At 36.3% G+C, this 14,354-nt stretch overlaps 1 pseudogene; it reads right to left on the reverse strand.

Moving 5' to 3' along the window:
• Positions 1-335: 335 nt before the first annotated feature.
• LOC128219284 (uncharacterized) lies at positions 336-10,052 on the reverse strand (annotated as a pseudogene).
• Positions 10,053-14,354: the final 4,302 nt, after the last annotated feature.

The following is a 14,354-nucleotide window of genomic DNA, read 5'->3' on the forward strand; positions in this document are numbered from 1 at the left end:
CCGGGTCAACTCGGCCAAATTACCTTTTCGGCCTGGTCCAAATCGGCCCAGTTACCATTTTGGCCTGGTCCATTTCGGCCTACTTTTTGTATTGTTATTATTATACTCGTATTCATTTGTGAATATGTATATTAGACGACAGTAATGTTGTATATATTTTTTAGACATTCTATTTCCTCAAGAGACAAAATGGAATCAGAAAGAATGAGAAATATGATATACATGTATTGAAATATTTATTTCCGAATCTAATATACTCTACTGCAACCAACACACATTAAATAATAAAACATAACAGTTATTGTTGATGTCTACAAAATCTGCAAATGTCATCATCACATCCTTACACCATAAATCCCTCCGACAGTTTGGAGGAACTGTGATGTTTGAAGTGTTCCTTCCAAATACTGTTCCGAGCGTTCGTTGATTGACTTGTCCATCTGCGTCGATATCTTGGAGGATCTACGATCCAAATCACCGCCATCAACTGCTAACTTGACTGATTCCGCCTCTCGTCTTAGTAGCGGTACAAGTCGATAGAAACCCAGGCCGGCACATTCTGCCTTCGAGTTGATTCGATGATGCCAACCTGAATATAAAACAATATATTTTTTATATGTGTGACGCACAAATGAACCTTTTTACTATACATGTATGTATTTCGTTTAACATTATATATTTTACAACGATTGTGAAGAAAGCTATGATTGCTTATACGTTGGCAGGATGTTGCGCGAGAGAGTATCCTGATATATTATACATTATGAAATTGTGTTGTTTACCTTCCACATCATTGTACGTCCTGATTGTTTGTTTGAAGACAGACCAATCCTGTGGCGAAAAAACTCTATTGTTTATCCACTGGCGCGTAACGTAGTTAACAAGTTGCTCTGTCGCAGCTGATGTTGCTTATGCTCTCAGTGCATCCACTGCTCGGGCGTTGTGGGCCGCAGGTAGAAACTGGAGGGCCAGTAACATCCTGACGAAGTTGTGAACACCAATTCTCCTTCGGTAGGCTTCTGCAAGCCCCACAGATTGGACATGACGCCACACGGCCTGGCTCCAGTGGAATGCGCAGCCCTCCATCTCAACCCCCGGAAACATGTCTCGCACTGCTTGCCATGCAGCTGAATTGAAAATAATTACATATTAAGACATGTATGAGTATATCAATATTTTTTAAAACATTTACCTAATTTCCTTCTTTTCACTAAATAAACAGTAAGCTACTGATGTATACCTTGCTCATAATCTGCGACAAAGCCTTCGACAGATGCTGTCCCGATCCTCTCCTTTATCGACTCTAGATTGCTGGCATAGTCTACCTTTGTACGTCTACTATGCTTCAGCTGTCCCGCCTTCTCGATGAACGCATGTATTGAAAAAAAGTTGGCCATTTCGTCTGAATGGCTCGTCAACTACCTGAAAAACGATACATAAATAATTGTAGGATATCAATATCATATCGTATCAAATCATATCGTAATAATCATCATATCAAATAATCTCATAACATTTCATTACATATCATATACCTTAAATGTGCCATCGATGTACCAGCGTTTGGCGTCGCGCAGCAAAGACAACTGGTACTCCGTCACGAAAACGAAGTGTCGCTGGCTTTCCATCTGAATATCGGCAACTAGAAAGTCGTCCTTGTTGATGAAGGACCCGTCCAACTGAAAAATGGTATCAGTACACTGACAAAGATTTAAAAACATTGAATATCGGCAACTAGAAAGTCGTCCTTGTTGATGAAGGACCCGTCCAACTGAAAAATGGTATCAGTACACTGACAAAGATTTAAAAACATTGAATATCGGCAACTAGAAAGTCGTCCTTGTTGATGAAGGACCCGTCCAACTGAAAAATGGTATCAGTACACTGACAAAGATTTAAAAACATTGTGTTGTTATGTAAAATGCAATGCAATGTTCCTTTTGATATGTTTCATGTTTGCAAAGGCTTGCATTTTTGTACCTCAAAATCTAATCCCTTAGGTTCTTCCGGTCTAAGCTTTGATCGCGCACGATTGGCAACCCGTTTCAAGAGGTTCTTCTTTGGCCGCCCCACGTCATCTGGCCCACTGTTCTCCAACAATGCATTCTCCGCTATTGTCATGGCTTTCCGGATCACCACACTACGGGCGGTCTGGCGAACCTGTATAAAGGAAAATAATTTACTAGAATCCTTACCTTTTTGTTTAAAGATTAGAAAAAAACTTATATATAAAATATTATCAAAAATCTACTATGATTAAACACTATAATATGTCTACGTACCTTTGCGCACACCTTCAGTTTCAGCTCCTTTTGTCAGCACGCTCGGATGGCGGATGAGGACAGGACATTGTGAGGCTTTCGATCTTCGTGTGCAACGCCATATCGTAGACGATTTATTAGTCCGCTACAGATGAAAAAGAAAGTTCATATTCATTCATGTTCATTCATCATATTCATTCATATTCATTTATATATACTGTTAATATACCTTTTTTCCGTTAGAAAATCCTAGGCTGGAAGCCAAAACCGTCGACCCCCTCTGAGTACCAGCATCAATGATAGTGTACACGATGCCCCTGTCTTCCAACACGGTCTCGTCGAGTGCATCGTGGTGGCCTGTATAAATATTAAACAAATAAAACATGCTGTTAACTTTTTTCGTTCGCAACAAACTAGTTAGTTAAAAAATATTCTGTAAAATGACTGTACAGACTAGCTACAAAAACCCATGTCAACTCACGTTTCCATAATGGGCTGGACTTCGTCAACATCCCGGTCGGTTATGTCGAAATCTATAATGCTGGTGTTGTTTGATGTGGTAGTCACATCCATGGTTGTTGAGTCAGCGATGGGAACAATGGAATCCTCATGCAAGTCTGGTATCTGTATAAATAAAAAATATATATTATTTCATAATACATATATATAATATATAAATATATACATGTTTCGTTGTACTCATTGAACATGTGTTAAACAAAATCAAAAACAGTTTGTTTAAACGTTAAATTAAAAATGGATACATAAAATGCTTACCTCATCTCTAGTAATGTGCATGTATATGTCATCGCCAGCGTGTTCCTGCATGTCGATGTTGTCGGCCGCCTCGTCCTGCAAGTAGGCCGCCTCGTCGGCAATGGTAGACTCGCCCGTTTCGTCAGGGACCTGAAATAGCATATCATGCAATATTGTAATTGTAAATAATGCAATTAAATTTAAACTATATGTAACATTTATTGATAACTTACCTTATTGCGCCGGCGTACTAAGTCCAACACTACTAACAAAAAGTACTTACCGCTACCATGATGCTGATATCCAAGGTCGGCATCTCTGTTTGCTGGCATTCTCTTACAACAACCAAAATAACACACCGAAAAACAAGAATGCTTAACTTGTCAAATGCTGCAGCCGAATAATATACTTATTATAAAACACTATATTATAAAAGGAAATAGCCTTGGCAACAAAAAAGAACAAGAGGCCCAAAAGGGCCTATGCTCTACTGGCATGGCTTTTGTGGTCATATTAATCCAAAGCATGTATGTACATGTATGGGTAAAAAGCAACAGACATATAGTTTATGTTTTGTGTTTGGGTTACCTGAACACGTAGCACGTTCAACATCTGAGCCCAGAAAGTATTGTAAGCAGATAAGTTGCATGAACTATTTTAATATGTGCCAAGTAAAAGTCATCTGACAAAAAAAATGCTTTCAAAACTGTACTCTTAGTAAAAATTTCTGTAGTTTTAAAAGTTAAAAAAAGTTGGTCAAAAGGTCAAAGTCAAGGGCATTCTAGAACAACATTGATCAATTTGAACAAACATTCACAATCAATTGTGCTGAGATGGATGCACGAACACACAAAAAGATTTTCAAACCTTTCCAGATTTATGTTTACCAAACCTGTGAACGCTGGTTGTGGCCAGTAATGACACCAGATGCATAACTTAAACATTCACAACCAATTTTGTTAAGATGAATGCACAAACTACAGAACTTAAAGCTAAAAAATGGCCTTTGGGCTTTCAACAAGAACAAGGCAGAGTAATTCACAAAATCAACTGCAGAAGCAAAAAGCAAATTGTCTCTCAAAATCCTAGACTTGCAAATTGTCTCGCTTAGCTCTATACTTGAATTTACATGTACATGTAAACTTGGCTAAAAATAGAATTCGCTCATGCAGGCCTGGCTAAAAATAGAAAGCATTTCTTTAAAACTTTCATGACCCATAATCTAGGCATGCATGGGCGGACCTGGCTGGTTTTCGAAAGGAACCCAGCTCTAATGGATATCTAGATACTGTACAAGTTTCATCGAGATACAATCAAAACTGAAGACTGTATCGTGTTCACAAGCAATTGTTTACAGACGCACGGACGCACGGATGCACGGACGCACGGATGCACATACTTGACTAAATCTGTATCAAACAATTTTCAAAGTATATAATAGCTGTGGGGTTGCTACCAGAACATCTTGTTTGTGTATGCAGCTGACAATACTCGTATTTAGCAACAACAACAAACAGCAGCAACAATAACAACATACAAAATTATGTTTTATAAAAAACGACGACAAAGAAAACAACAACAAGAACCAAACATGCAAATTTGCATCTTTCGAGAAATGAAAACAACAACAATAAAATAAAAAACCATACATTATAAATAATAACAAAGAGCAAGTCTGAAGAATTTAACCGTATTTTAATATATATGCCTTAGCAGATAATAACACTGTTTAATTGGTGTTTACAAATTGCATAGTACCAAGATTTTACAATGATCTGTCCCATGTATGTTCTCTCAAATGCTCTCTTTTTACAGCAGTAACATCTTGCATGTTGTACAATGTTCTCATTATTATGTTATTACTCGGACAACCTTTTACCATTCAAGGTCACTTTGACTTTGACCTTTGGCCCCTAAAATCAATAGGGACCATCTACTGACCAGGCCCAACCTCCAAGTAAAGTTTGAGGGCCATGGGTGCAGGCATTGTTGAGTTATCACTCGGACAACCTTTTACCATTCAAGGTAGCTGTGGTCTTGACCTTTGGTCTGATGACCTCCAAAAACACCGATGACCTCCAAAAACAATAATGGTCATCTACTGGTCAGGCCCAACCTCAAAGTCAAGTATGAGGGCCATGGGTGCAGGCATTGTCGAGTTTTCACTCGGACAACCTTTAACCATTCAAGGTCATTGTGACCTTGACCTTTGGCCTGATGACCTCCAAAATCAATAGGGGTCATCTATTGGTCAGGCCCAACTTCCATATTAAGTTTGATGACCATAGGTCTAGGCATTGTTGAGTTATCACTCGGACAAGCTTTAAAATTATTTTACCAATTAAGGTCACTGTTACCTATGACCTGATGAGCCCTTAAATTGATAAGGGTCATCTTCTGGCCAGGGCCAACCTTCATGTCAAGTTTGATGACCATACGTCCAGATATTGTTGTGTTACATGTATCACTCGGACAAGCTTAGGTCTACCGACGGATGGACAGACCGACCGATATGTGCAAAGCAATAGCAATATACCCCTCTTCTTCGAACGGGGGCATACTAATGTACATGAACATGAAAGAGTGAAACCATTAGTTCTATGGTAAACAATATTTTAACAGAGTAATGCTGACAGAAATGGATCCCCCCCCATGTGCCCATTTTCTATAAAAGGGGAGAAATTGTATTACTATGTGTTGATAGAAGGTAAATGGTTAAATTATTATCATACAATGGTATAGAAAAAATTCTACCCTGGATAGATGTGCAATTTAAGAATAAGATTTTACAGTAAATCTCAAGCAATGAAATAGAAAAGCAGTAATTGTAATTCACAAATATCAGTACTGAATAGAACAGGAACCTTGCATTATAGCCTGATATACCTTCAAACATTTCATAATGTCTAGGCGCATAGCCATTTATCTTTATACCAAGTTTCATTTGTTTAAGTGTTGTGCCAATGATCGATTAATCTTCAATTGATCGGAAAGAAATACGTCCGCGACAATCGATAGTAAAATCAGAACAATTGATAATAAAAGCAACAGAAGTAACCACTACTGATAAAAAAAAATTTCTGGTTAATGCTGGTTAATGTTTAGTTACTTTGTTAAGTTATTTAGTCATATTCTTATCAAGTCATTATTTTACTACAGTACCATATTATAAATTTTCTTTACTGCTGAAGGATTGGTTCTCAACTTCAATGGATAATCACTGTCTCTTTAATATTGTCTGGGACAAGGATGTTTCAAATTTGTTCCAAATATCTGATATATTCCATCTTTCCAACTTTTCATGTATATTTAACACTCACACTCATTCAGTTTGTATTCACAACCAATCCTTGAGGGCGGTTCAAGTGGCCTAGCCGAGCACTCACAAATGTCCCACTCACGCAAAACACTTTGAGTCTCACTCACACCTGTGAAAATATCTGATGTAATTACAGAGGTTTAACTAATTGGGTGTGATTGAGAGTGGTTGTTCTGAATACAGCCCTTTGTATTTTCCCAGTGTTGTGACATAGGTCTTTTCTAGTCATCAAGGGAGATGACTGCAAAGAATGTTTAGTAAAAGCAAGTTTTATAACCAAGTTGATAGGAAATTTATTTTTACCTGGTTTTTGTTCCTGCCAGATTTCTGGTGTGGACGATTGTGACTGTAAGTGAGTGTCTTTAAAGGTCTCGTTACTGTAGCTGTTGGTCACTAAACTCATCTGTCCTGTAAAACAAAAGCGTGACAGGTTTACCAAAAATGTTCACAAGAGAAAACATTGTGCACAGCATGTAAGCACAAACCAGTTTTGAAAAAATGAAAACTCAATACTTACGTACAATACTTAGATAATCACGATTTTTTTTATCATATTGTAAAAGGTTTTCATCAATATCAAAGGTCTCAAAAGAACTGGATTGTGCGCTTAAAACTGTGTTGGTTGTTTTTCATTTTAGTGACTATTGATACCCTGTCTGACCAAAGTTTGCTAACAAGTTATCGTCAACATTTGAGAGAGCAACATGTTAAGCTGTTCCAACTCCATATTTGCGCTCTGTGACCTAGTTTTTGACCCAAGATGACCCATATTCGAACTTGAGCTAGAAATCATAAAAACAACCTTTCTGACAAATTTCAAGGATATTTGGGCTGAAAATCTTGTCTCGAGAGTGTTAACAAGGTTTTTCCTTATTTGGACTCTGTGACCTAGTTTTTGACCCCAGATGACCCATATTCGAATTTGTGCTAGAAATCATCTGAACAACCTTTCTGACAAATTTCCAGGATATTTGGGCTGAAAATGTTACCTCGTAAGTGTAAACAAGGGTATTCCATATTTGGTCTCTGTGACCTAGTTTTTGACCACAGATGACCCATATTCAAACTTGAGCTTGAAATCATTGAAACAACCTTTCTGGCAAATTTCCAGGATAATTGGGCTGAAAATGTTACCTCTATAGGGATATTTGGGCTGAAAATGTTACCTGGAGAGTGTTAAGAAGGTTTTTCCATATTTGGGCTCTGTGACCTTGTTTTTGAGCAAAGATGACCCATATTCTAACTTGAGCTAGAAATCATCGTAACAACTTTTCTGACAAATTTCCAGGATATTTGGACTGAAAATGTTAACTCTAGAGTGTTAACAGGGTTTTTCCATAGTTGGGCTCTGTGACCTAGTTTTTGGCCCCAGATGACCCATATACAAACTTGAGCTAGAAATCATTAAAACAACTTTTCTGACAAATTTCCAGGATATTTTGGCTGAAAATGTTATCTCTAGAGTGTTAACAAGGTATTTCCATATTTAGGCTCTGTGACCTAGATTTTGACCCCAGATGACCCATATTCGAACTTGAGCTAGGAATCATCGAAACAACCGTTCTGACAAATTTCCAGGATATTTGGGCTGAAAATGTTACCTCTAGAGTGTTAACAAGGTATCCATATTTGGGCTCTGTGACCTAGTTTTTGACTCCAGATGACCCATAATCGAACTTGAGCTAGAAATCATCAAAACAACCTTTCTGACAAATTTCCTGGATATTTTGGCTGAAAATGTTACCTCGAGAGTGTTAACAAGGTATTTCCATATTTGGGCTCTGTGACCTAGTTTTTGACCCCAGATGACCCATATTTGAACTTGAGCTAGAAATCATTGAAACAACCTCTCTGACAAATTTCCAGGATATTTGGGCTGAAAATGTTACCTCTAGTGTTAACAAGGTATTTCCATAATTGGGCTCTATAACCTAGTTTTTGACCCTAGATGACCCATAATCATACTTGAGCTAGAAATCATCAAAAAAACCTTTCTGACAAATTTCCAGGATATTTGGGCTGAAAATGTTACCTCGAGAGTGTTAACAAGGTATTTCCATACTTGGGCTCTGTGACCTAGTTTTTGACCCCAGATGACCCATATTTGAACTTGAGCTAGAACTCATTGAAACAACCTTTCTGACAAATTTCCAGGATATTTGGGCTGAAAATGTTACCTCTAGTGTTAACATGGTATTTCCATAATTGGGCTCTGTGACCTAGTTTTTGACCCCAGATGACCCATATTCGAACTTGAGCTAGAAATCATCAAAACTACCTTTCTGACATATTTCAAGGATATTTGGGCTGAAAATGATACCTCAAGAGTGTTAACAAGGTATTTCCATATTTGGGCTAGAAATTGTTACCTCTAGAGTGTTAACAAGGCTGTTTCATATTTGGGCTCTGTGACCTAGTTTTTTACCCCAGATGGCCCATATTCGAACTCGTCCGAGTAATTACTGGGACAAACATCCTGACCAAATTTCGTGACAATGGAGGCAAAAATGTGACCCCTAGAGTGTTAACAAACTAAGTGTGGACGGACGACCTACGACAGCGAACAAAAATAAGACCACGAGCCGAGTACTGTATGGAAAATCCCCCAAATTCATTGATGCGTAAATCATTAAATATATTAGGTCAGTTCAGTTTACCATTAAAATCAATAGAGATTATATTTATTCAAAGGTAATATTTTGTTTACAAACAATAGAAACAATTAGTAGATGAGAAAATAATGAGTAAATTTTCTGTGAAGCTGATAGATGTCCAGCATGCCATGATTCCGGCCGTAAAATAGGTCAGGTAAACAACTTTGTGCAAGCGTTTTGAATGATCTAGATCTTTTTATTCATACCGGAAAAACATTTATTGGCTTTCTTTTTGTAAACAATTTTATGAGGGGGTAATAAAGTTAAACAGACACCCTGGACTCAGATGGGTCTTTTTAATGATAGGGGTAATAAAATATAGATCGATCCCAGCATTTTATTACCCTTTGATTTAATGCAATTATGACATTTCAAAGAAATGTTACAATTCCATCTTGGAAATGCATTCACAGATGAAATAAAATAATTTAATATTTCATTATTGACACCATTTATTAGATAATTTAATTATCTATAAAATATGTTTTCACATAAAAAAGATTTGGACACAATTATTTGGAGTAATATTGATTTTAAGGTCATACTGCTGTATTAATTTGCTCATTTTCAAATCTCCTGAAAAGTACCTATACGGATAAGGACTGCTTATCAGTAAGTTGGCTATTGACTGGGAGGTGTAATCTGGCCACTTGTCTATGTGCTAAAGGGTTAAAGCTATATAATGTACGTGTCCTGTCGCTTAAAGCTATGTAATGTGTCCTGTAGCTTAAAGCGATCTAAGTTTGAATTGATTGCCAGTGAAGTGTATCATAGCAAACAAAACAAGAAATGTTTGTCAAACATTTTGCCCCATAAAATTACAATGTGATCTACTTGCAGCGAACTTGCAGAACAGAACTGTTTTTTGACTATCAAAACTGTCCATATACATCTATGGTTGTTTTTGATAAAAAAAGGCAGAGGAGCTCCCAATGTCTGGCGGAGTTTACCAGCCTTGGAATAAATACGCAAAAGCTCACCATGCTGCTAGGAAGTCTGATATTGTTCCCAGTCTCAGTTTAGCTGGAGATGATGATTCCTTACAGCTGGAATACCGGTCCGTTGCACCAGAACTTCCCTCTGGGCAGTATCTGCAAAAGGGTGTAAATCTGGGAAACTGCATTTATGTACCGCACAAACCCTTGTGCCCTCGCTAGACACACCACTGTATAGTGTATTATTTCAATTGCTCAGGTAGTCAGTGCTATAACTATTATTCACTGGTGTGTTGTTTCGTGCTTACTGCATTTCAAGGTATAACTGCAATACAAAGCAATCTGTAATAATTCTGTTTGCAGAATTAAAAGGGGTTTTCCTCTAAGATGCTAAGAAGCCATTAGAACGTTTCCACAAATCAAGTCATCAATGTCATACCTTGGCAATGTCATCTCCAGTTCCAGAGGCTTTGGGATAGTCTTCAAGCTGTTTTATTGATTCATTTGCCTGTGCCTTGAATAAAGTTGGATTTCTTGAATCTGCTGCCTCACATGCAATATTGTAGGGTCTTGTCTACAACAAAATTCTCTTCTTTGTTATATGTAAAATGACTCCAGTTCACCACTTTCTTATGAATGTGCATGAATTTGAAGATTTCACCTTTGACACTATTTTCCCACAAATTATGAACACTTTGTGTGTTAATTTAACACCAGACAACCATATGAAGTTTTTCTGCTATCATCATTTTTTTACAGTCGCTGTCTATATTGTCCATTCGACACTGTCATGGCCGCATCTCTGGGGTCATCTCTGAATCCATCCAACCAAGAAAAAGGTCCTGAAAAATATCATTCAAAATCACATTAATGATTACTGAAACTGACATAAACTTGGTATTAATGTGTACAATGCTTTGAAACTAACTAACTTATGTACCACATAGTTTACAATTAATTTATTTTTCGCAGTTTTTCGTATTTTCCCATTAAAAAAGATTACTATAGGTATGAATACCTAGTAGAATTCATTCTTATGCGGCTAGTCGATGTTATCACGAGATATTTCCAAGTTAGGTACATAGCCTAAATATTCCATATGGTTAGAGTAAACCTCTGCATACATGCCATAATTTCTGGAGACCATTCATGGGGATTTGTTTAGAAAGGCTGAAAATTTAGGAGGAATTTGGTAGTATTCAGGGGAATTTTTTAGCAGGTTTAAGTTGGCGAAATTTCAAAGTATTTTTAGACGCAAGTACGAAAAAATGCATTCACATATATTTTGCTATGAAAACCTCTAACTTTTTCATTATACAGAATTATTTTATGTCATGATTTATCATATTCTTATGATACACTGTCATGTCTTACTGAAATAATGTAAATTAAATTTAACTTCCTCCAAAGTCTTTTAAAAAATTCTGCTTAATACTATCAGCTATGATGACGTACAGACACTAAGAGAAAGGAATGAAAGTTAATATTTCTTTGCCTTTGACCATTACTTCAAATAAATTGATCACTTGTTGTTAGGGTTTCCTTTTGTCATTTATCAAACCATTTTTAAACAGTCATTTCACCAGTTGTACTCACCAGTTGCACTCACATACTGTGGTTTCACTTTGTTATTATTGCATGATGTAAAATATCTAAAAAAAAAAATAAAAAAAATAAATGCCGGTTGTAACACAGTGGAAACAACACTTGACTGCAACACCGGTTCGAACCCATTCTTTTTTTTCATTTTGGTAATTCTTTTTACAATTATGATATCAAAGAGTAAAGCATTTTATTCAATAATTGTCCCGAGATTAGTTACAGAAAAAACTTTTTTTGATGCCAATCTGGTGTACAGTCCCTTTAATGCATACCTAAACTTTTTAAACTTTAAAAACTTCAGTCCAAACTCACTACGTCAACAACTGATATCTTGATTTTCCAGTTGTGTTAAGACATTCAATTGCAGATGTATTAACATAAAACATAAATCAGGCTCAAGGTGTGTTCAGAATTTTATTTTTTGTAAAATTAATCAGGTGTGTAGAATATTTGTTAAAAACGACTTTTTCCCTAGGTCCTGGTAAACTTGAATTAACGAGTTTTGACTGTAATACTTTCTTACTGTTAAATGTGTATCTAAGAAAAAATACACTTTTTTCCTTTTGCTAAGAAAAATTGTACCGCGCCAACAATTTAAAGACACTGTGATACTCATTGATAGGATCAGCTCTTGGACAGCCTAACATTTTCTGAGAAATGGAGATCAGACTAAATTTGAAGTTTCTCCAGATATGACTAAAATATTTATATGAAATATAATAACATGAAATAGCGTTTGTGTTATACTATACTGTTCCCTTCCCCTTCTCTCCACATAAAATGTATATTTTAGAGCTTAATGATAGCAAAACATTGAATTGTCAATGAAATCATGCATTTTCATACTTGAATATTATAGATAAAAAATATAACAGTTGTAAATTTGATTTATTTTTAGCACATAATGCAGATATACAATAATTAGCTTGAAAGTGGTGACTCAAAAAAATCATGAAATATGCCCAAATTGGGAAATTTTGCAGTTAAAAGAACAAGCTTTTCAGTCTCCTGCGAATGGGGGAATTTTTAAATGTAAGTTTCATTACTTTATTTTTTTTTCTTATTACTGGGAAAAATACCATATAATTGGCTTTGGGAATGGGTCCGATAGCCAGACCCATGGGTACTATAGAGAAAGGCCTGCACCCCAACCTTCCTACACATTAAATCTGCTCTTACCCCCAGTAAAAAATGAAAATTCCACAAGGCCTCTAAAAATCATTGAAAAACCCTTTTAATTGTTTGATTTTAAAGCGTTTACAAGAGATGTCACAGAGACAGAGCGCTCGGCTATTCCGCTGCTTTTCAGTGTAAGGAATGAAGAGTTTTGGCGAAACATGCATGGATCACTGTAAAATTAGATAAGAATGATGCCTGCGAAGATTTGTGAAAAATTTAAAAACATTCAGCCTTTAATGAAATACAGACTTGATGGAAATACCAGGCAATACATTAAAGGATTATAGGTTGTATACAATAATATTCTAAGGCCAAAAATAAAGGGCCATTATTTGCAATATACAGTTATCTAACTTGGTTATTCCAGTAGGTTGGGTGGTTAAGTATTTTGTATAAAGTCTCAATACAATACATCAACTAGTTGCTGAGATGCTATTTGTGCTAACATGCAAAACCTTTACCTGAATTCCTAAGTCGCAAATTAAAGGGGCAAAATTTATATAACATGCAAGATAGAGTTATCTTACTTGATTTATTAAGAAGATTGAATGATTGGGAGCCTGTGTTAAAAGTTTCAATGTAATACATAATGTGTTGCTGAGGTATTGACTTAAAAGTGGTAACCTTGACCAGAATTTCTATGTCACATAAAAAGGGCCATTATTTGAATGCAACTAGAGTTATCTTATTTGGTTATTTAAATAGATTGGATGGTTGAGTACAATTGTATAAAGACTCAATGCAATACATCAAATTGTTGCTGAGATATTTACCCACGTCAGCTTACATGCAATACCTTAACCAGAATCTCTAAGTCAAATAATAAAGGCCCAGTTGAGCTAAAATGGCTTTCTATACATAATGGAACACCATTAGTATCAGTGGTCACCAATGCTGTCAATGTTGTATTTTCTGGGTACTTTTTGTATAAATAATGAAAGGAAAGCTGAAATGCTGGAGTTCTGGCAGTGTTAACTAGCCTGAAAATTGATAGATTAACCGAGACTTACCTTCGTAGAGGGGAAGTTGAAGGTTGATCGGAATTTCATCTACTGCAAACCCCTTAAGAGCTCAACACGAGAGAGACACGCAGTTACCGCAGCCGAAATATTCAGGTTTTTAGAGAAAGCAAGGGTTTCCACCAAATCCTTGCAGTAAATGTTGAATTTGAAGAAAACTAGACATGAATTTAGGGTGGGTTCAGGGTGGGCGTGTTGAGCTCTTAAGGGGTTTGCAGTAGATGAAATTCCGATCAACCTTCAACTTCCCCTCTACGAAGGTAAGTCTCGGTTAATCTATCAATTTCATCACTGCATAACCCCGTAAAGAGCCCCACACGAGAGTTTAGAGCGTTTTCTGCAAATTTACTTCAAAACAAACAAAAAAATTACACCAATTTAGGGTTACATATACATTTATTTACATACATGCTTAATATGCATCACATAACACAGCACATATTAAATAGACACTGACCAATGCCTATGACAGTCGCTGTTCAAGTGTTGAAACCAAAGCTGTTTAAGTCCCCAACATTAAAGCCGTTTGAATTCTTTTTCTAACTTTTTTAATAAAAGTCCTTTTCTTTATTGAATATTAAGAGTCAAATAAAAGGAATTGTATAGGTATGTTTTAACATCAAAGTATG

Source organism: Mya arenaria, chromosome 15 (genome assembly GCF_026914265.1).
Source record: "Mya arenaria isolate MELC-2E11 chromosome 15, ASM2691426v1".
NCBI classification, from domain to species: domain Eukaryota; kingdom Metazoa; phylum Mollusca; class Bivalvia; order Myida; family Myidae; genus Mya; species Mya arenaria.